Consider the following 23,020-nt stretch of genomic DNA (forward strand, 5'->3'; position numbering starts at 1 on the left):
TTTAGTCATTTATTTATATCAGTACAGATTAATGAGTAATTATTTTAAACTTGAATTATATATAACACAAGACAAAATTCCATTGCTTAAGTTCTTTCAGATTTCATCCCTAGGAACTCTTTTAGCTGGCACCCATGTCTCTCAAATACTCTGAATCATTTAGTGAAACAGCCCCCCCCTCAGCATCGTGAATGCCCAGTGCAAAGTCCCAACGGTGAAACATTAGGGAGCTTAAACAACAAGGAAAAGTGTAATCTCATCCTCAGCAAGCTGTAGTCATATAAAAAATGGAAAGGGATGAAAGCCGTAGTTACGCCATAAAAAGACTGAAAACATGTTTTTGTTTGAAATCTCATAGTGGTCAGATTGAATGGATGCTGTGGATGTCACTTAAAATTTCTCTCTGATCAAGTTGAGGGAAGTGAATGCTTACTGTCTGTTGGTACTGCTTTTATAGTTGGCACACACTGCTTTTTTCAAACAGCAAGAAATGTGGTAAACTTTAATTATAGAGAGTGTGCCAGAATTTCTTATGTGCCTGAAACTTCTCTGTGAATGCCAGCCTCCCAGGATTACAGAGAAAATGATTGGATTTGAGGTCTCATTTAAATTCCTGCAAAGACTTGATCTTAGGAAATGCTCTAAAAATGTATTCCAACAATGAATAGGTGATTTCTCACACAGTAAATGTCTTCTAAGATTAAAGCAAGTTTGAGATATTTAGGAGACAAAACCTGTGTTCATTTTGTTGTCTTATCTTTTTTCCTCAGTCACGTTAATTAGTAAAGTTTTAAGCTTTTACTGGGATCGAGAGAAATGAGAGTGAGTTGGATGCATTGTCCAATGGGATGTAGATAAGTTAGGAATAAAGAGAAAATATTTATGCATAAGCCACCCTGTACATATGTCATCCGTCATATTTTCTGGCTTTTGTCCAGGGAAGCCATTTGCAGTACCCATTCTAGTGGGGTTTAGAAAGTACCTTCTTTGTGTTAAGCAGTGTCCAAGGAGTTAGCTAGCACAGGACATATCCTGGTTTACAGAGTGTAGGTAAATAGGCTACAGGTGCAGGCCATGCGCTGTAGGGGGAAGTCTTGAAGATTCCTAAACCAGAGGTTTTCATAGGGAAAGGAGAAAGAGAGCTGGAGTTATACTTCAGTGGAGCCCTACAGGACAAGTAAGAGAAGGAGGGAGGGAAGGTAGAGGGAAAGGGGTTCTGTAAGCAGAGAAAAGCAGAGCATTAAAGTAGACAGAGCAAGTCCTTCCGTGTAGCTGGCTCTGTGTCCAAGAGATACACGGTCCACACTGCAAACCACGGGTAGAATTGAGACAGTATGAAGAAGCTTGTCAAATTTTAACACCTTATATTTAGCACCTATGTTTTAAATGTCACCTCAACATATGCTCAATATGAAAGTGTATTGAGATGGTTTTCAGCTTTGTACTAAAATTTAGAAATCCAAGTACGATTCACAGTATGTATTAGTTTAGACTCCCCGAATTTCCAATGCTCGGCAGCCAAGCATGGTACCCCGATGGCTGTCATATCAGACAATCCAGTTCGAGAGTGGAATGATCTGCAGAGATGCTACAGTAGCAGGGTAGGGCCAACGTCTGTCAGCTCAGGGGTTTGCCTCAGAGACCATGGGAAGTCCTGGAGGTTCTATGCAGGGAAGTAATTGATCGATTACCTTCGCTGTGCAGAATGGATTAGAGGTGGGCTTTTTCTGCAGCCGGCCAGTTCTAGACAATAAATAACTTTCAGGAAGGGAGCGATGTGGGCACAATGTGATGCAAGAGTCAAATCATGAGCATAAACTGGGGCAGTGGAGTCATGTGTCTGGTATTCCAGTGACTTCCAGGGCCAAGGAGGCAGGATGATTGCTTGAGATGGGAAGTTGATTGTAAGGGAGGGGGAGGGATTATAAGATGGACTATTGATAGGTACAAACCAGAGGGCACTAGAACAGTTGTGTGGCTTCTTTTCCCTTGTTCACCCTCCCAGGAAGTACAGCAGAGGCGCTCTGGGAGAAGGCGATTAGGGCAGACACTTGAGCTGCTGCTGAGACAGCCCACTGTAATGTTCACAGCTAAAACAGAGTCGGGTGTCACCGGCATATAATTAGTAACTGGGGTCATGGGACTAGCTGACGTCTGGATGTGGTGTGTCCTTGAGAGCAAATGTGTCAAAAGGGTGCTACCAAGAGTAGTGATGCTGAGAGCGCTCTAGACTCTTAAGAGGTGGGTACTTGTGGGCTGTCATTCGGTCTTTGGAATGCCTCTCAAAGGTGTTTAAGGTGTCTCCCACAGGATGACCACTAGTTCCTGTGAGAATGTAATTGTAAAAGACCAAGCCTGGTCCCACGACCTTCCTCATTCAGGCTACCCATGTCACCATGTCATCTCTTGTGCATATATATGCTTCCATATGCCCTCTGACACGTCATGGCTCCCCAACGGGGCTCTCACCAGAAACCAAAGCAGTTGAGCCACCAGACCTTTCGGCCTCTAAAACTGAGCTAAGCAAACCTCCTTTTTCCCAAGGCACCCAAGCAACCTCTGTTATTTTCTACTAGTTATGGAATGTTGACCCAATGGAGGTACATAAATTACCCAGCATGAGTGTGTTCTTCCCAGGGCGCTGCTGTAGTCTAATAGTTATAGAGTGCAGATTAAATAGAGAAACACAAAATTATTCAGGATGCGTGTATTTTTTGTGACTCTCTAGTTTGTTTAGGAGAGACCGAACCCAGTCCTTAAGCATGTTAGGAAAGCACTCTGTTTCTGAGTTACAAGCCCAGCTCCTCCAACCTGATGTCTTAAAAACAGCTTCTGAGAAACTGATTTAAAGATGCAGAATTTGGTTTTCACCCTCCAGTGTCCTAGGGAAGGTTGGGCTCTGTGCTTTGAATAAGAATCCTTACAGATGTTGAGGCAAGTGGTCCTTAAAACGTGCCTTTACAAACACCAGTACACTATAACAAATAAAGCCATTCAGAAGAGAGTGGCTCTGTGTAGAGAGCTGGGAGTAAGAGCCCTTGAGTAAACTAGGAAATGAGCCACTAGAGAGGTTAAGGAAAAACCAGAAGAATGCTGTCTGCTACCAACATGCAGAGTATGGCAGATTCTTCCAAGAGGGAAGTGAGCTCAGCAATGGGGAAAGGGGGTGGTCCTCTACAGGGGACAATCAGTAAGGGACTACTCAGTCTTGGGCTACTAGTAAGGACATCTGTTCTAGGCATGTCTTCTGTTAAACTCACCAAATTCCTGAGCATCTGAAAGAAGTGGTTAACTGCCGAAAATGTAGCAGAGAAATTAAATTGAATAGCATTTGAAAAGTGACAAAGTGGTCTGGTGACTAAGACTAGCAGTGACAATCCTGGAGATGTGGTGGGATGGACACCCCACTTCAAGCAAGTACAGAGAGAAAATTCTTTTTAGGTAACCATGGCTATAAGGAGGGAAGAGAAGACTGATTGCGTGACGGGTTGTGTGCTTGGGAAATGCCAAGGGAGGCAGGAGGCCTCCTGATTTCATTTCTTGGTACTGAGACAGTCGATACTGTGAAATTATAGAATCTGCCCCTGCTTCATAGGATGAAGGTCTTAAATAATATTAATGACAAGCCACTTTCACATCTTAACCAGTCAAGTGATGTTCTGCCGGACTGTCTCTTCTTTTGGTAACTCTTGGGATGGATAAACCGTTCTTCAGTGTGCATGAACGAAGCTAGAGTGCAGTGGGATGGTAAAGGGGACAGACTGGAGCTTTGAAACTGAGCTCCTGAGTCACCTCACCTTCCTTTACTAAGCAACCATCTCTAACGGGCATGACTCACCTCTCCCCACCCGAAACTGGTCAAATTATGTATAGTCCTGGTTAGCTCACAATCCACTCTATCGTTCTGAGAAGTGAGAGGCCACTGTAGTATTAGCTTGTATTTTCTCTTTCCCTCATCACCACTGGTCTTTAACTGCTTTATGTAGAAAATCAAATTATCCTTTAGCATTGTTGAGCATTATTGTGGATTTGTACAAATGCAATAAATATTTAAAAGGTGACCTTTGCTCTCAGAACAAAATTTCAAATAAAATGAGATGTACCTAGGACCATGAGAGCCTTACTTCTCAACACAGCTGAAAGTTTAATTAGGTTAAATATAAATTAGTTACTTTAAACTTTACTGCAAAGAGGGTGGATCTGTTTTGAATCTGAGCCAGTTAATTTTAAAGTTGCATCTGCATTATCTTTAGGGCGTGTCTGGCAGTTCCACCCACGGCCAATCTAACTGCTTTGTTTTTTAAAATAGCTCATTTGGTTAAAATATTCCTCTTGCAAGCAAGGAGGGCTGAGTTTGAACCCCAGAATCCACAGGAAAAAGCCAGGTGTAATGATTCGAGCTTGTAATCCCAGGGCTGGGGAGATGATCTGCTCTTGTAATCCCAGGGCTGGGGAGATGATCTGCTCTTGTAATCCCAGGGCTGGGGAGATGATCTGCTCTTGTAATCCCAGGGCTGGGGAGATGATCTGCTCTTGTAATCCCAGGGCTGGGGAGATGGGGGCAGATAGACCGGGGGCTCACTGGCCAGGAGAATAGCTGATAAGCCTCAGACCAAAGAAATGCTGTCATAAAATAAAGATGGATGTGACAAATGTGATTGTCTTCTGACATCCACACTCATACCAACATACATACGTACACACACACATGCACACACACTCATGCACACTCACACACATACAGAGGAAAAGAGGGAGGGGTGGGGCACTGGGTTGAAGGATAGCACACAGTTGCACTATTCTGGTTCTGGGAATTGCCAGGATTTGGTGGTCTCAGACGCTCCCAGTGACAAGCTATTGTTTCCACATATGAAGTTCTTAATTAATAGCCAAGAAGAAAATGGCAACATTTTCTTTCTTCCTTCCTTTCCTCCTTCCTTCCTTTTCTCCTTTCTTCCTTTCCTCCTTCCTTCCTTTCCTCCTTCCTTCCTTTCGGTTCTCAAGACAGGGTCTCACTGTGTAGCTCTGGCTGTCCTGGAACTCACGCTGTAGAGCAGGCTGGCCTTGAATTCACAGACACCAAACTGCTTTTTCATCCTAAAGGTTGCACCTCTATTCCGGGCAGCAAAATTAAAACAAACAAACAAAAAACAAAACAAATAAACCCTACTTAACCGGGATGGCTCTAGCAGAAGGCATGCTTACCATGCACTGGGTGGTGCTCCACAGGTCTGTGCGGCAGTGCACACGTCACATTCTGACAGGTTACAGCCCCGAGGCAGGAGGGTCAGTGTAGAGAATACGCTGGGCTACACTGTGAGTTCTAGGCCAATTTAGGGTACATAAGACCTTATCTCAAAAAGCAACCAAATAGTGAGCCAAGCAAACTACAAAAATTCTATGTATTTATTTATGTGGTATAATGAATTCCAATTCCTCGAATACTATACACACTAGGTAGTATATTTGTTTATTCTGTATTTATTGCAACATTTTAGTTTATTTTTTGATTATGTTTTTACCATCTCAAATAGACACTCTGTACCCACTAAACATTAACTAGCCACTCCCTCAGTGTCCCCTCCCTGTCCTCTACTTTCCTTCTTCATGAGTTGCCTGTTCTGAGTATCTCACAAAAGCTCATACATACAGAAGTAATGCTTTGACTGCCATATTGGTTTATCACTTAGCATAGTGATTTTCAGATTCATTCATCTTAGAGAAGGTATTTCTGTTTGAATTCTGGTTGCTAATCTTAATGTACTTGTTACACGGATACCACCCAATAGGAACTAAACAAACCCAAGCTCTATGAGTTATGGCCCCTCTTATAGATAATGGAGATGAAAGTAGAGGCCGCAGGTACGGAGTAGAGTTTAGCTTCAATTTGGATTCTATCTCTTTAACACTTCCCATTTTTAAAGCTTTCTAACTTTAGTTTTCAAACACTGCTATAATATGTCTCCATAGATTTGGTATCTTAAAATCTTAAAAAAAAAAAAAAAAATCTCCCAGGGCTCCTGTAGGTCTGATGCCTGGCTTTGTCCTTGTTGAACAAAACCGCAGGCACCAGTAAGGCCACCTTTTTTACCAGGAGGCTCCAACTCTTTTCCCATTGCTAGTTTCTTGAGGCTGCCCACGGTTCATTTGTATAGAGGCTTCAACACCACTGACCATTATTTCTCTGCCTTATTTTGTAACTAACTTGGAGGGCGGAGCCTGTGAGTGCCAGTGTGAAAGTCCCAGGACCATGTGCAGGAGCTGGGTCTCACTTCCTATGTGGGCTCTGGGATCAGGTAGTCAGGTTTGACTGCAAGCTCCTTTGCCCACAGAACTAGTCGACCTCCTCCTCACCTTTGTCTGCTGCAGACTTTCTTCCTTTCCCTCTTTCTTCCTTGTTTAGGGATTTGTGTAATTAAATTAGGGCCTTAATCCCACGATCGGCTTTTATTTCTTTTTGACTTAACATGCTCACAGGTCCATGGATTACAACAAGAGCATCTTTGGGGAGGGGACAAACTGCTTCTGCTTACCACACTAATCTTCCTGACTTCCTGGGCTCACAGCACCTGCCTGCTTAAAATTCTTCGGAGGCTCTTTACTGCACTCCAGAATTCAGATGCCTTAACCTGGTACACAAAGGCCCTGCTTACCAGTCCTGTCTCATCGCTCCTAATCCTCCATGCTTAATAAAATACCTGCCCCCGCCCCCAGACAGAGACCCAGACAGAGAGACACGCGGAGAGAGACAGGCACACGGAGAGCGTTGTTTGGCTCCCTTTCTGTAGCCTAACTGAAAACCATCCTTTTACTGGTGCTGCGCTGTCTGCGTGGATCATCTCTATGACCCCGAATCTTTGCCTGGCTCTCCTCCACTCACCCTTAAGTCACATGTCACATGTTGCTAAACCCTGAGTATAATCCATTTTTACCTCTGTTGCCATAGCAACCATACCTCGCTCGAGCCTAGCATTTGCCACTGTGTACTATAATTACCTCTTTAATTACCTCCTCCACCAGACCATAAGCTATTTAAGGGCCAGAATCTCATTTTGTATACCCCGGTATCTCCACTACTTAATGCAGTGGCTCGCATGTAACAGAAGCTCAAAGTAGTGCTTGAGATTTTATCTAGTCGTCAACGCTGGACTGTTTTTCTAAGGTAGACTAATGAATTTCACTTTAAGTATTCTTGGGTATAGTTTTCAAACCCAGCCTAGCCCTGACTGATTCCACATTAGTTGCCTGTATTTAATTTGTAGGAAGGAAGTCCTTAGCACACACCTGATCTGCTTAATTTCTAAGGTAACTTTACTGATACCAATATATGCTTGAGTAAGAGGAAATGGCCACAATAGAATGAAAAGCTTTCAGAGGAAGGGAAAAGTGATTGCTAATGATATGCTGTATTGTAGGAATTATTTAAATCCCAGCACAAGGTTTCTACCCCGCCTTAATTAAGTTCCTGGATGAGAGACACACTCAGTCTTTGTGTTTAAAATATGCCTTAATCCGTATAAAAGCTGGGCAGGTACCTGGCCATGCTATCAGACTCTACTTTCTGATCAAGAAGTCTGAGTTAGTACTTACTATTTACTATGCTCCTTCTGAGCTGCTCCAGACTCCAACCGGTGAGCCCATAGGGCCATGTTTTTATGTCTCACCTCTTCCAAGGTGGCTTCTCTTCTCTCTCCTGTACTTCCTCCTCCTCCTCTTCTTCTTCCTCCTCTTCTTCTTCCTCCTCTTCTTCTTCCTCCTCCTCTTCTTCTTCCTCCTCCTCCTCCTCTCCTTCCTCCTCCTCCCCCAGGCCAGGGAAACCTAAGCCCCACCTCTGTCTCTTCTGCCCAGTTATTGACTGTTTGCTTCTTTATTCACTGATTAGAAATAACCTGGGTCAGGGTCACAGGGGCTTTGAGCAGACTCCAGATCTTGAGGGCCCACACTTAGCATTGCAATAGACAGTAAAAGACAAAACCTCAACCATTCTGATTTAAAAGCCTCAAGTGACCATCACCCTGAGAGTTGATTTAAGCTGGTGAAGTGGAAGATAAAGCAAAAGAAAGACCCTGAGTTCACAATACAAGTTACCTTGAAATGCTTTTGTTTTTCTTCTTTATTTCATTTAAAGTTTCCCATTGGCCCGCAGCATTTACAGATTGGTAAGATCCAGTTCATAGATCCCTTTTCTTTCATGTTTTTAATTACTACTATTTCAGAGAAAGTGTTTAGAGATCAGGCCTGGCCCAGCCATGCATGTGTGTTACATGCATGGTGCATGGGTGATACATGTATTCAGATGTGCCTATACATGGAGACCAGAGCACAGCATCCAGTGTTGTTTCTCGGGTGCCAGCCATCTTGGTTTATCGAGACAGTCTTTCTCTCACTGCCTCTAGCTTGACAAACAGGCTAAGGTGACTAGCCAGGAACCCCCATCGCCCCATCACTGGGGTTTGGGATACTTGTCAATATACTCTGAGCTTTGCATTGGGTTCTCAGGGTCGAGCTCAGGTCTCTATGATTGTGTAGAAGCACCGTATGGGCTAAGCTACCTCCCCAGCCTCCCGCACAGTCCTGCTACCGGAGGCAGACGTATGAGCACCGTCTCGGGACCCTGGTTCTGCCATCTTGGCATTTCAGTAAAATGGACAAGCACCATGATATTCACTTCGCAGGGTTATAGTAGAAATGAACTATATTTAAGACATTGAAATGTTACCTAACACCTTTCAAACCATGCATATTCATGTGCTTAGGGTGGGAAGGCCGATTATGAAATAAAACTGCTTGGAGAAATGATGTCCTTATCCTTATAATTAGAATGAAACTTGAGTATGAACTCATCAGATGAGTGAGATCATCCACAAGAAAGCAAGCGAGCCGGGCACTCTGAGTCCTCCACTACTGGGCATTGCCAGATGGGTTCTCCATAATCATGGGAAATTACCAAAAACTTCTCCCAACCTGTGTGAAGAAAAGAAGTGCTGATTTATGCGACTCTATAAAGAGCAGAAAAATAGTCTTAAATAAATAAAACATGCTACTTCACTCAGAAGTAAAACTAACGCAAGAGAAATTCAGAAATTCCTATGACACTTTTATATAATAAATGATAGCTTTATTTACTTCATGGGTATGAATGTATGTGCACTGTGTGTGTGCTTGGTTCCTGTGGAGGTCAGAACAGGGCTTTGGCTCCCTGGAACAAGAGCTATGGATGTGTGCGGCCCACTGCCAGGGTGCTGAGAATTGAGCCAGGTCCTCTGTAAGGTCAACAAATGAACTTTACCTGCTGAGCCATCTCTCTCTCCTGCCCAATAAGTGCCACTCATTCCAACTCTTCATGTGGTGCTTTCCCCAAAATGTAAGATGTTGCTGCAGATTTTGCCGTCAAAGTTTTAACAGATGAAAGTAGGCAGTATTTGCTAAGTGTATCTTGGCTCAAGTGATCGATTTGCTTGTTTTTTGTAGATGTTATTTGTAAAATGGTCCTCATTATTATCAGAGAAAGCTTTGTGCAAGATCTGAAACTTGTTTTCCTGTGATGACATTTTAAAAATGAATCTTTAGGATGTGTTTATTTGTTTCAACTAATTTAATAAACGTTTCAGATATTTAATAGTAACTTGTGGTTAATTGTTCTCACATTGGTTAACTTCCCTAAATCTGGAGTATGATCATCGTAGATACATTTAAGATTTGCAATATTGTTCGATCATTTTTGCTGCTTTTGTTTGTGATTCCTTTGCACTAGGAGCTGAGTTTCTGGGGCCCAGTCAGCCTGTGCAGAAGGGATTTCAAAGGATCTAACTGGTCCCCTGGTGGCAGCTGTGTTCTCTGAAGGGGCTACCAAGCCTGTTTTTCTTCATTTTACTCTTTCATGGGAAATGTTGGCTGAGAGCAAGAGTGAGAAGTAGGCTGTTTGTTTATCTCTGTTCTGCGGATCTGTGGCTTTCTACCTTTCCACCCTTAGACTCTAAGCACATGTGCTGCTCTCTTGGAGCCTCTTTTTCACAAAACTCCTGAAAAAAAAAAAAAAAATATATATATATATATATATATCCATGAGCATAGGTAAATAATAGAATCATACCTGGAGAGAGTAACTTCTCTTGAAGTCAAAGTCATTGAGCCTTAAGACCCACACTGAAGAACTAAATATGGAATTTGGAGTGTGTGAGCATGTACCTTAGGTTTGGTGCAGGAAAGCTTCCTGAGGTCACACAGGGACATACTTTGCTTTTGTTCATTCTTCTGAGTGGGTCATTTTACTGTGAAGGCAATGCTGGTGTGAAGCTGAGGCAGCTCTCCAGCTTCTCTGTTGTGGCCCCTGCCTCAGCAGCATGCAGAGGAAAGCCCTCCTCTCCTCCTAGCAGCACCCTAGCCAGAGACAAGAGTGCAGCTATTTTAATGGACCGCTCGGTTTCATAAATCTGCTGAGGTTTTCTGTCTCTGGATGGGGATTGCTTAAACGCTCATGATGTTTCCGACCTTCAGTCCTCCTCTGCACATCTCTGACATGATTATAAAAGTTCTCATGCCCAGCAGTTAGTCAAAATTGTCCCCCACTGAGGCTACGTCGGCCTACCTTCCTGTGCTATGTCAAAGAGCTGGCTTTTCAGACACTCAGTCAGTCTCGCTCTTGAGAAGCGTGAAGATCTGCAGAGCTGGGACGTCACTCCCAAGTATGAGATGCAGAGCCTCTAGACATGATGGGTAACTGTTTACACTCAGACCTATGCTTACAGGTGCCTGACACCTTCCCTTCCCAGGTTTTAAATATCTATTCTGGAGCTCGGTGCCTTGGTTTTCACTCCATCTAATCTTCCTTCTTCTCTTATTGACCTCTCTAGGCTGATGCAAACCTATTTGGCCATGTGAAAATCCGTGTTTTGATTCAAGTGAATTCAAGGACATTTTTTAAGAAGTCATTTTTTACTAATCTTGCTTCATAGGAAGAACAACTAGTTTTGAAAGGTCTGATTTCTTAGGATCTGGCCTCTGTGTGTAGATTTCATTCCCGCCGTAACTGTGTGGTGGATGGACTACAGTTTCTCCGAAACCAGAAGGAAAGCTGGGCCTCTGTGTGGGCTTCCTTCAGTGGCAGGAAAAGCTCCAGGTCGGCTGTGCTTTGCTTTTCCATGGCTGTAATTAGCTCTTTTCTAATCCTTGGAAGAACTAAAAGGTTTGTTGAATACACGAAATAATACAGTGATTGAAGCCTTAGCCCTTTAGTTGCCACATGGAATTCTGGGAAATCTTGAAAGGCTGTGACAGGTGGTGGTGGTGGTGGTGGTGGTGGTGGTGGTGGTGGTGGTGTGTGTGTGTGTGTGTGTGTGTGTGTGTGTGCGCGAGCGCGCCCTTTTCATGGCATCCTTCAGTGTTTAGCCAAATATTCTGATGTGCCTGTGCAAACCAAGTGAACATTTGTTTTGTAAACGAATAGCCCCCAAATCACTGGAGGTGCTGTAAACATTGATTCAAGAGCTCTAGCTCGTTTGGAAGATGTTATAATTTAAAGAGGCTCACAATGTGTTTAATCAAATAATTAAAAGACTTAAAATATGACAATTTGGATATTTTTGTGCTTTGTACAAAAGGATCTACTGATAAGCGCTATGTGACTTAGGTCATTACTTTTTGTGTACTCACTGGATGAATTTATGGGTCTGAGGACTGTGGTCACTCCACTGTCTTCTTCCACTAATGGCAAGGCCTGGTGACTTCTCAGAATGTCTCCCTTTGGCAGCGGGAATGAGGTCATGGGTTGGTTCCTCCATATAAGAGAAAGACAGATGTGAGACGCTCAGTGTGCTTTTAGTCAGACATTTACGAAGCACCCGGAAGATGCTCTGTATACAGGTAGAAAACAAAAGACAAAACAGCTTCTTTCGCGGCGTTCAAGTCTGCCAGACAGGCCAAGTAGCCACACTCGGTTCTCTCAGGCAAGTTCCTTATTTCCTGTGACTCTTATTTCCTGGGCAATGATTCTTCCGTCTGTTAGGAGTATTAAATTAATACACACGCCGAGCATGTTAGAGGTACCTGGCACATAAAGCTGCCAATCACTATTGCTCAGAGTTGATCCATAAAGCAGCCCTAGAATTCACTTTCACTAGTAAGTTCCTCAGCTTGAATACAGAAACAAAGGCATCTGGGCAGAATACAAATAAACCTGGACATGAATTAAGAGCCAGGAAGCAGAGTAATGAATAATGAAGTAAAGAGTTCGCCGAGCCTCCTTTACAGAAAATTGTGGGTTGTTAGTTGCTTTGGCGGCGTCAGCAAAGGGATGCAAGAACCGACAGGATGTAGGCATGAGTACACCGGTTATGCTGGGTGGATCGGGGTCTTGCCTTTGGGTTAAGGTAGTGAGAAGTCCTTGGATGGGTACCCAAAGCTACCAGAATTACGTGACACTTTTAAATCCAACACCTTTCAGTTTGAGAAGACCCACACTGTAAGTGCTCTTTAAATGGGGGTGCGGTGGGGGGAGTTATGCAAAAACACTTTGCACATAGCACTAAAGTTTAGTTTTGCCCAGAGACTGGCACGGCGGCTGGGACAGAGGGGGGCGGAGTTAATTTAATAAAGGTGTCTAACCGGCGTATAAATTGGCAATCCTAATTGATCACTCCGAAACTCTCGCTCTCCGTCCGGTCTCATCCGCTAGCCCAAGGCCTCAGCCACCGGCCTGCAAAGCCAGGCGAGGCTACCAAGGCCGCTCCACGCATGCGTTAGAAGCCACCCCAACTCTTCCCCCAAGGAGTCCTTTCTCAGAACTAGCGCGGAGCTACAGAGCTCCGCAATTTGCGTAGATCTAATTTCTTCCAGTTCCGCCTGTCCGTGTAAACTCCCGCCGGTGCCGCGGCTCTCCTACGCCAGGCGCGTCCGCGAAGTGAATGGCTGGGCACTGCGGGTGCGCCGCCGGCGTAGCGCCGATCAGGCCGAGGTGCGGCTGCGCAGGGCGCCCGAGCGGGCCGGGTGCGCCGCTGGCGTAGCGCTGAGGCGGCCAGGGTGCGGCTGCGCAGGGCGCCGGAGCAGGCTGAGTGCGCCGCCGGCGTAGGGCGCCGGCTCGCGCGCTGGGCTCCGCGACGCAGATAGCGCAGGCGGCTTTGGAGAATACACGACTGGGTGCAGCCGGGGTTTGGTACCGAGCGGAGAGGAGATGCACACGGCACTCGAGTGTGAGGTAACTATAAAACCCCGATTTGTTTACATTCCCTCCCCCAGAACCGGCCCCGTGCGCGGCGGAGCCTGGGAGTCCCGGGACGGCAGGGGAGGCCCGGCGGCCGGGCTGGGGCTGGCACCGGGGCCTCGGGGCTGGGGCGCGGGTGTTCGTAGCTGCTGCAGGCTGTGGCGGCGAGCAGGCGATCGGCGCGTGGCGCCGGGGCCAGCCGAGTGCGCCGCGGGCGGCTGTCGGGACCCGCGCCCCTCGGCGGGCGGCGCCGGTTGGGGGCTGCGCGGGCTTCCCGCGGCCGCCGTGCGGGGACCAGGGACCCGAGGCAGGTCCCAGGGGCTCGTCTGCCGGGGGTGGGGGTAACGGACGGCGGCCGCTCAGCTCCCGGCCAACCGACGAGGCTCGGCGGGGCGCGTGGGAGCCGTGGCGCGGCCCGCGGGGCCCCCCGAGCCGGGCCGCGGGACGAGCGTGGCTCGGCCGCGGGCTTTGTTTCCCGGGCGCCGGGGTGCGGGGCGGCGTGGGCGCGGTTGGCAGCGGAGGGAAGTGGCCGGCCCGCCGCGGGGTCCGCATCCGCTCCACGCCTCGCTCCTCCCTCCGGGGGGGTCTTCGGAACTCCCCAGCCTGGCGAGGCGTCGGGTGGCGTGACGTGGAAGGGCTTCTTCCTGCGGCTCCCGAGAAGACGCGCTCACGTGGGAGCCTGGTCCACATGGGCCGAGTTTAAGGAGCTGGGCACGTGGAAGAGATCGCCCCGCAGGACGCCCCGCCACCGACCTGGAAGGGTCCTTCACCCCAAGTGTCCGCTCCAAGTGACACAAAGCATGAGTTAAAAAGACAGTACAACAACATTTATGTCTCCATTTTAAGTGCGGTAACGAGGGGGTAACAGGATTTCTTGTATGTGTTCTTTCTGGATGTGTATCTAATAAGTAAGAAAAAAGTAATAAGAGCTGGAGGCTAAGACTTGTAACAGTACGGTTGGGAAGCCTAAACAAAGCAGGACTGCCGTGTACAGCGAAATGTCTGGATTCCCCTAATCTACAGGTATTCGAGTGCCTTGGGAGTCATTTCTCTGGACCTTGGGAATCTATCCCACGCATCACCCCACTTCCGGTGTGCATTGGACGTTACGCTAGGGAGAAGGGCATCAGTGATAAATGCTGTGAAGGGAATAAAACGTGCTGGTGGGCACTTTTAACATTTTGTGTGTTCTAAAGGGTTTTGGATTGTGACTGTAGATAGGTAATGATACCCATATATAGTTACTCAGTTACTCTGAGGCTGTTATGGGGAGACTACATGGTTTCGATGGAGTAATCCATACTTTGGTAAAACATCAACTCAACAGCCTGCCCAATAATGACTAACTTTAAACTAGCAAGAACTAAAAAAAAATTATACTTAAAGGATTTAAGTGTTTTGTATCAACTAATTCCAGCCTGTATTGAAGAAGTTAACTTCCTCACTAGAAAGTAACCGAATTTCAGCGGTTTTAGTCTCTTCCCCAAATTGACAAAACTGAATTCTATCAACTGATGACTAGGAACCCCTGTGCAAGAGAATGAGGCACAGACCTATCAACCCAGATACTTGGACTGAGGAAGGAAGCCGGCAAGTTTGAGTCCAAGAGTTTGTCTTAAAAGTTAAAATAGCTCCGTGTTAGGAAACTTAGTTGCAACTAGGGAAGGCTTAGTTGTTAGTACTGTAAATAATGTGTATATGTTCATGCTTATGTGTGTATCTTGGGCTACACAAGTGAACACCCTTTATAGGAACAGTTCAGGACCTGAAGTGTTTCCAGCTTCTGTTTGTGAACTGGGAGATTCTTGGAAATGGCAAATAATGGAGACTTTCTTGGGCTAGGACCCAATCCTAAACACGAACGTTTATCTTGTATGACCAGTATACTTACACTGGAGGCAATTTTCCAACCTTTTCCCTGAAGTTGAGTTTGACTGAGACCTTCAAACACAAGGGCTGCATGTTAGTTCCCAGCACATTGTAGATTTGGTGGCATTTCAGATTTTCTAACAGGGTGCTGCCTGCATTGGGTCTTCCTTTTACAGCCTATAGTCCATTGACAGTCTGTGCCCCCATCCCACGTTTTCATCCAGACTCGTGGGTTTTCTCAATGCTGTCCCTACAGAGCTCTGTGTACCTGAACTCAGGATCCACCTTCCTCAGTCTTTGGACTCACCTTTGGCTCTCACAAGATTTTCAACCCTGGTTTGAAGTACTTTGAGGAGGCCTAATGCTATGCATTCAAGCATTGCTCTAGGAAACCTAAGTGATATATGGAGAAGATATAGGTGTGTGTGTGTGTGTGTGTGTGTGTTTCCTCCTCAAGGGAAATTGTTCTTAATTTAAAAATTTATATTCCCCTTGCTCCTGCAGAAGCCTGGGTATGGATACTGAGCAGTATTGAGGTGAATTTTGGGATTTGGAGTGAAGTTAAAGATTCAAAAACTGCATACTAAGTAATTTGGTTACCTTTGCAGGTTGCTTTGGACTTGAAGTAAAAAACCTATTTCAGGAGTTTAATAAGGCCTTTAATAATGACGAACCAAATAGCTATTCTAACCTTTTCTACATCCAAACTTTCTGTATTAATTGAATTTACTCTGTTTTGTTTTGCCTGATAATTGATTAGCCCCAGAATGATACTCAATGGTTTCTACTCCTCAGGCCCTTGAGAGGATACATCTTTTAACTTATGTGTAATAGCTGATAACTGTAGATTTGCCTTTTTTTTTTTTTTTCCACTTCTATTCCATACTTATCGATGTATGTTTTGGTTTTTTTACAAAGCCAGATTTCTGAAACCTATACCCCACAGCTTTTTGTCACAAAGTACTCTGTGCCATGACACACTCAGTGACTGGGCGTAGGTAGATAGCTTGTCTGTGGGGTTAAAACTCAGCATTGACTTAAAATTATTTGGGTAAAAATACTAGCCATCAGTGTAGTGCCTGCCTCAGGAGTGGAAGTGCTGAGTTTTGTATCAAAAGGACTTTGTCATTAACACTGAAGACCAATATTAGATAAACACCTGAAACTGGAAGAGTCCTGAAGGCAATCAAAGCAGCTTCCCATCAGTGATTAGTTTTACGCCATCTTTCATTATAGTGTAGCTCACATTTGAAATATGCAAGAGGCTGGGGGTGCATCTCAGCAGATGACTGTCTGGTGACTTCCGGGGTTCTATCTCTAGCCCTACAGCAAAATGAGTGAATCTCGCATCCTCTATCAGTCTCTGCCTTTGAGTCTCTGCTCAGTACCATCCTCAACAGTTTGCTGCCCCCTAGTGTTTGATTTACTCCGAAGTTTCTAGGCACCTGTCCGTAGTTCTACAATTAGACTGATGTCCATGGATGGACCTACGGCTTTCCACTGGCTCCTCACTGCTGCCAGTAAGAAAGTCTCTTTTTATACTGATTGTGATTACATTTAGTCCCACTTTTACAATTATGGGGAAAATTGTATTGACAGAGAATCAAAGTACCTTCCCAAAGAATATGTAGACTTATTTTTAATTGCAAAAGCAATTTGTTAAAATTAGAGAGGTAAGTGAAGTTAGCTTTGTGTAGAACAGTTTTCTTTATTTAATCTGGGCTTCTTGTCTTGAAAAGAATGGTAAACTTTCTGGTTTAGTTTGTCCCATGTAATTTTTATATTGTGCCGATAATAAAACTTTGAAAATGTCAGATTAACTTGGTGACTTTGTTTTAAAAATTAATTGTTGAAAAATAGAAAGTCTCTAAGCTCTTATTTTAACCACTAGATTTCTTCATCTTTTATGTTTCAGATACTGCCAATTTTCAGTTTTCCTAAATACTTGTTTTTATAAGGTCTGTGATTGGACCATAGTCATGCTTGGATTTTTCTGAAATAATAAAATATTTTAATTTTCAGTTAAAATTTACTGTAACATTTAAAAGTGTGTTCAATTAAGTATAAATCAAGATAAAACTGAAATTCGAAGGCTTAAATAACAGCAAGGCTACTGAAGTCATTCCCAGCTCACTCCAGGTCATCTGTAGAATTTAGAAATGTTAGACTACAACAATGATTGTTGTATTCTATACTGTCCCATAACAGTATAGAATGTTACTTTCTAAATTATTTTTAATAGAACATACCCAGGATTACAGGCTACTCAGATAAAGGGACTGGATGCCTAATGAACTTTTTATTGTTAAAACAAATGTTCTAACAGGATGCTAATAGTAGCTCCAGGTTTATTCAAACATACAGATAACCATCTTGTTCCCGTTGGGGTCCCCCACCCCTTTTTTTAAAGATAAGATTTATTTATTGTATGTAAGTGAGTACACTGGCTGTCTTCAGACACACCAGAAGAGGGCATCAGATCCCATTACAGATGGTTGTGAGCCACCATGTGGTTGCTGGGATTTGAACTCAGAACCTCTGGAAGAGCAGTCGGTGTTCTTAACCGCTGAGCCACCTCTCCAGCCTTCTCTTTTTCTTTTCTTTGTTTTTATTTTTGGTGGGTTTTTTTTTCCCTATCTTTTGATTTTTTTTGTGTGTGTTTTTGTTTGTTGGTTATCTAAAAGTTAATAGTAGATTTTATAATTACCCATTTATATAAGTATGCCTTATAATCCCTTTAAAAGATACTTTGCTATTGAAAGAAAGGGAAATATCAACTAGTAGTCCTTGATTAACATTTCATTAGCTATAATTTTGTCCTTAATTTAAGCTTTTAGGGAGACCAGTCTTCATTCTCATTCAGCTGAGACTTCAGTGATCAGTTTAGGATTCAGGTTGATTTTCATTCAATATAAGAAAAAAATCACAGTTGCAGTGAGACAGGAAAGTTCCCTCCTGTGTTGTTTGATGTCTTAACAAGACATTTCAGATGGGACTTTTAACAAATCCAGAGTATTTGTGAATTCACTGTCACATATTTTGTGGACTGAATTTTAAAATAGTAGTTTCTCCGGAATTAGTTTCTAATTCGCTTTCTGGGGTGCGTGTTTTTCCATGGGCTGTGTTGGGGCAGTAGTGAGACATCCTTGTGCACTGTCTTTGGATGTGGCTCGTTCATTCCTATCTGTTGTCCATGGCTGCAGACGATAAGGTGTCACTGAGTAAGACCTGGTAGGGACTAGGTTAACTCTTCCAGCCCCCAGTCTGTTCTCAATACTCCTTCACCATTCTACCTGTTGCTCCTAAGTATTCCCTGGGAGAACGCCTGATTAGTAAAGGGCTCCTTCAGATGACTCATAGCTAACTGAGCAGCTCTGAGCACTCCTCCTTTGCATTTGCTACAGAAGAAATAGCACCTTCATTGTGTTTGGAGGTGGAAGGGGAGCTGACAAGTCCTGGAGGCCTGGGACCGGTTCCCACCTGTCCCCGCCCCTGCCGTGGGTTTCTACATCCCCCCAGTCTCCTATTCTTGCTTCCCTAGTGTCTTCCTTGTACCTTCTTTAGATGAGAAAATACATTATCGTTGTTTTTATGCCTTATTTCTGCCTCTGTTTCCATTCCTTCTATTTGCTGTTTTGCCTTTTCTCTCTTAATTAAGCACCTCATAGTGAGTACATCAGAAATAAGGGCGAATGCCAAGTAATACTACTGTTAATAAGGAACATGTAAACAATGTCACATAGGGAGGTAAAACCTTAGCAAGGTCAGTAGCCTGGGTTACAAGTGATAAGAATTGAAAGATGTTACTGACTACTTAAGGACTCATAACTAATAAGGCAGTCTAGACTTTAACAAACTCTTAGAATCTTTAATTATAAATTTACTTTTATATGTACATGGAGATGTACGTGTGTGTGTGTGTGTATGTGTTTGTGTGTGTGTGTGAGTGAGTGTGTGGGCACCTGGTGCACAGTGCATGTGTGGAAGTCACAGGACAGCCTTGCAGAGCCAGCTCTCTTGCAGGTTCTGGGGTAATCAGGCTTTTGCAGAAGCCCTTTCTGCTGTCTTACTGGCCCTCCCTTCTAGCAGAGCTGGTTTTTGGCTGATGCTTACACGGCTGACTCCCTCCCATGCCTCTCCTTTTCTGCTCATCCTGTTCTGATCAAAAGATGGGACCTACTTGTGCTTTCATGAAGAAGTGCTGTGATGAAGCCTTTTAAAATACACATTTTTAAAAGTTTTAAACTATGAGTTCATTTTGTGAAAGGATTTTTGCATGTTTACTAACACTATTACACACTTAAAAGAATCCAAGTTGAGTAGGTTAGTTGTTTCTCTTTGAATTTCTGTCCCCTTGCCTTTCAAAACAACAGCTGAGAACATCTAAAGGGTCAGCATAATGAACTTAAAATACTTTGCTGTTAGTATTTATTACATGTGTGTCTGAGAGAGAACTGGGACAAGCTAACTGTATTCTTCAAACATATGCTCTAAAATGGTTTTTCTTCCTCTTTTAAATGTTTAAAAATGACATAATTAGGTAACAGAGTTTATATCCAGTTGATTGCCTTGTCTAAAAACCTAGTGCTAGAAATGGGATTCTTTGGTATTTACTAATATTTTTCCTGTCAGTCACATTAGTATCTAATTGAATGATTTTTTTGGTTATACTGTTTATACTGGCTAAATGTTATCGGATGATTTCCCTTTAAGATAGTTTTATTGTGTATTAGTCATTTCCTAGTGTCCCGTCTACATTCTGGTTATGGTATGTAAAATGCAGTTAGGTGGTAGGAAGAGGCCATGCTGCCCAGTGAGGTCGGCGCTGCAGGCTTGGAATCCCACCTTAATCGGAGGGTATACCCTCGGGGTTAACTATACCCAGGCATTTTATCTTTAATTTTGTACATTTACATGTATTTTTGTAGAATAGAAGATGTGTAAATTATCTATCAGAAAGTTTGTAATAATAGCAATTAGTGTAGAAGGTGCTGTGCGCCATTTGCCTGAAAAACTGAAGTCTATAACTTGACATTATATAGTTAAAAACTCAGTAGAACCACTAATTGAACAGTATTGTAAGCCTTTATGGAAGAATGTCATATCAAATGTCTCAAACTTTCTCTTTGTAAATTGACAAGAATCATCTTTATTGTGACATATTTTATTTATGTTTGGGCTGTAAACCGGGCAGGTCAGGCCAGTTAATGTTGTTCTTTACAGTGAGAGAGAACACTTGGACACAGGCTCTGCTGACCTGCCCGTGTCCTTCCAGCTGTCCTGCATGTGCTGCTGACCTGAGCACCCGCCTTGATTTCCTGTAAGGATCTGGCGAGATTTTCTCTTACCAACAATGTGTTCTGTTAAGCACAACAAATAAGATCTTTTCCTGACTAAAAGTGTTTCTGGCTATTTTTCTGCATTTTTTTATAAGAGTACATGTAAAACTTGGTGACAGTCAAGTGTTTTTTGTAGCTTTAGCATTTAATCGTATCAGTCTCTTGGTTTTGAACATGGCCTGAGATTATGTAAGAGCACTGGGAAAGCCGACTGGGAGGTGTTGTGGGAACGGGGGCTGGCTGTCTTCAAAGCTGCTGGGGTTTAAACTATTTCAAGATAAACTAATCTGTGCGAACTTTCTAATTTTTTGTTTTGTAAGCATTGGTTGAGTGGCAGCACTCTCGTAGGGAAGTATCCATGGCTAGTGTGGCCAGCACCCAGGTAAAGAGATAACTCGCTGACCCAGAGTTAGGCAGTAGCAAAGTGTGGCCACAGCTTACTGTCGAGTTTAGACAGTAAGTACACAGGGACATTAACGACCTTCACTTTTCCCTTTTCATACAAAGCAAAAATGTTGGGTTTTGGAATATTGTAATTGCGTAATGATGAAATTGCCTCATAATGAATTAACCTTCTTAGTTAGGAATTATACAAGGATGGAATACTTAGGTTTTGGACTGTTATCTGTGTACCAAGTGAACGTGAAATATATACACAGGTTTACGGTGACAGCTGCTGGGTGATTTGTCAGAACTCATCCTTCCATTTCTGGAGCAGTAGAATTATGTATGTCTGCAGAGCCAGCACCTGCCAGCTAAAAAGTATCCTTAATTATAAAATCAACACTCCCAATGTAAAAAACAGAAGAACTCTAAAACAGAGACATAATAGAATATTTTTAATGAACAGCCAAGTCCTCTGAAGGTGAACTTGTATTTCTAAGGTGGAGTCGTGTATGAGCTTGTCTGACATTCCTACGTTCTTTTTCCTACCTCACAGATGCTCTCTGGAGTTAAACTCTGGAGATTCTCCGCTTCCATGGAATGCTTAGGACGTTCCATGAACTGTCGGTGCAGCCGGCTTTCCCAGCCTCCTAGGAGAGGCTGCGGCTGTTTTCCAGGTTGAAAGGAAGAGAAGCTGAGCATCCGCTCCCCCAGCTGTGAGGGTGAATTTCTGAACCGACGCTTTCTGTTTTGTCTCTTCCCATTGTCCGTGGAAGGTTGATGTTCCTGACCAACCAGAGCAGAGAAGCCCTTACACCTGCAACACTCGGACCGTTGTGAGGCGGAAAGGGTTTCTGCGGAGCCTCTGAGCCTGGTCAAATGAGTGCTTCAAACACACTGCAACCGTAGTACTGAAGTTGCTCCTGGGTCACTTACGTTCTTACATGCCTGTTCTTTTCTCTTGAATGTAGTGATTAAGAGACTCAGGATGAGAATCTTTGCAGTACATTGAATCCTTTACACAATTATAAAGAATAGTGATCGGTATCAGCATAAATCTCATGTATACTGTGCATGAGCATCATACACTTATTACCACTGGTCTCAGTGAGCAGCGAGAAGAAGCCTTGTGACGTGTGTGTCAGATGAACGGATACACTCAGACCATCGCCTTTGCCAGCACCTCAGTGGAAACACGAGGTGCCCACAGGGAGTGTTATGGACAGAGGAATTGGGAATCTTCTGCTTAATAATGATTGTTAACACCATCCATGACCTTTCATTTTCATTAGTGTACAAGTAAAATTAATTTGACTTTATACAGGTCAAACAATTTCTCTGAATTATTCTCTTGAACATTTCAGTGCTTATAAAATAAAGACAAAACCCATATGAGTAATTAGTGCCTTCAGTGGGTTCTATTGGTTGCTGTTTCCTCAGAATTCTTTCTCATTTGAACATTAACATGTCTAGGTGGGGAAAAGCTGTATGAAGTAAATAGAAGGATTTGTTTGACTTCGCTAGCAGAGATGACACAGACCAGGGAGCCTGAGGCTTTGATTAGCATGCCCCTACCACATGCCCCTACCACATGCCCCTCCTACCACATGCCCCTCCCACGTGCCCCTCCTACCACATGCCCCTCCTGCCACATGCCCCTACCACATGCCCCTCCTGCCACATGCCCCTACCACATGCCCCTCCTACCACATGCCCCTACCACACACCTCTGCTGCCCATCTGTTGTGTTTGAGAATTTGACATTCATTCCTTCTTTTCATGGACTATTCAACTTTAATTCTAAATTGTATGGCATTTTCTTTAGTCCACGGTTGTTATCATGGCATAGAGATAGATGTAGTCTGACACCCAAGTTGCTGACATCCCAAGTGAGTCCTCCTATTACTTTGCTAAGGCTTCTGTAACAGAATGTCTCAACCAACAGTGCTTTACTGTCCTACATCCTCGGAGGCAAAGTAAGTCTGTACCTAGGTGTCAGACACAGGCTGTCAGGACATTTCAAGGGAGAATCCTCAACTGCCTTAGTGACTTTTCCTTGCTTCTGGTGGCTTCCAGCTCTTTTGTGTTCTGTGACTTCTAGTCACATCACTAAATTAAACATTTTTTAATAGTGATTTTATCAATGAGAGTAAGAAATTGAAATGTTGTTTGGATTAAAAGTCAAATCTCATGGAAGCTTTGGAATTAAATACAATTTGTATTTAATTCT

The 23,020-nt window shown here is 43.8% G+C and overlaps 1 protein-coding gene and 1 long non-coding RNA gene across 3 annotated transcripts in view; one reads left to right on the forward strand and one right to left on the reverse strand.

Moving 5' to 3' along the window:
* Nucleotides 1-8,178: 8,178 nt before the first annotated feature.
* LOC308432932 lies at nt 8,179-12,853 on the reverse strand. 2 transcript variants are annotated; one of them, XR_013975431.1, is made up of 4 exons: nt 12,604-12,853; nt 11,653-11,774; nt 10,189-10,380; nt 8,179-8,964 (listed from the first exon to the last, which is right to left on the reverse strand). It is a non-coding gene; the product is annotated as an uncharacterized lncRNA (long non-coding RNA). The 2 variants fall into 2 exon arrangements; XR_013975430.1 differs by lacking the exon at nt 10,189-10,380.
* A 264-nt stretch (nt 12,854-13,117) lies between these two features.
* SLC39A10 (solute carrier family 39 member 10) overlaps nt 13,118-23,020 on the forward strand; it is a 40,202-nt gene continuing 30,299 nt past the window's right edge. The window contains exon 1 of the mRNA XM_080933396.1: nt 13,118-13,192. The gene's annotated coding sequence lies outside the window, so the exon portion shown is untranslated. The remainder of the gene's footprint in view (nt 13,193-23,020) is intronic.

Source organism: Micromys minutus (assembly GCF_963924665.1).
Source record: "Micromys minutus genome assembly, chromosome: 19".
NCBI lineage: Eukaryota > Metazoa > Chordata > Mammalia > Rodentia > Muridae > Micromys > Micromys minutus.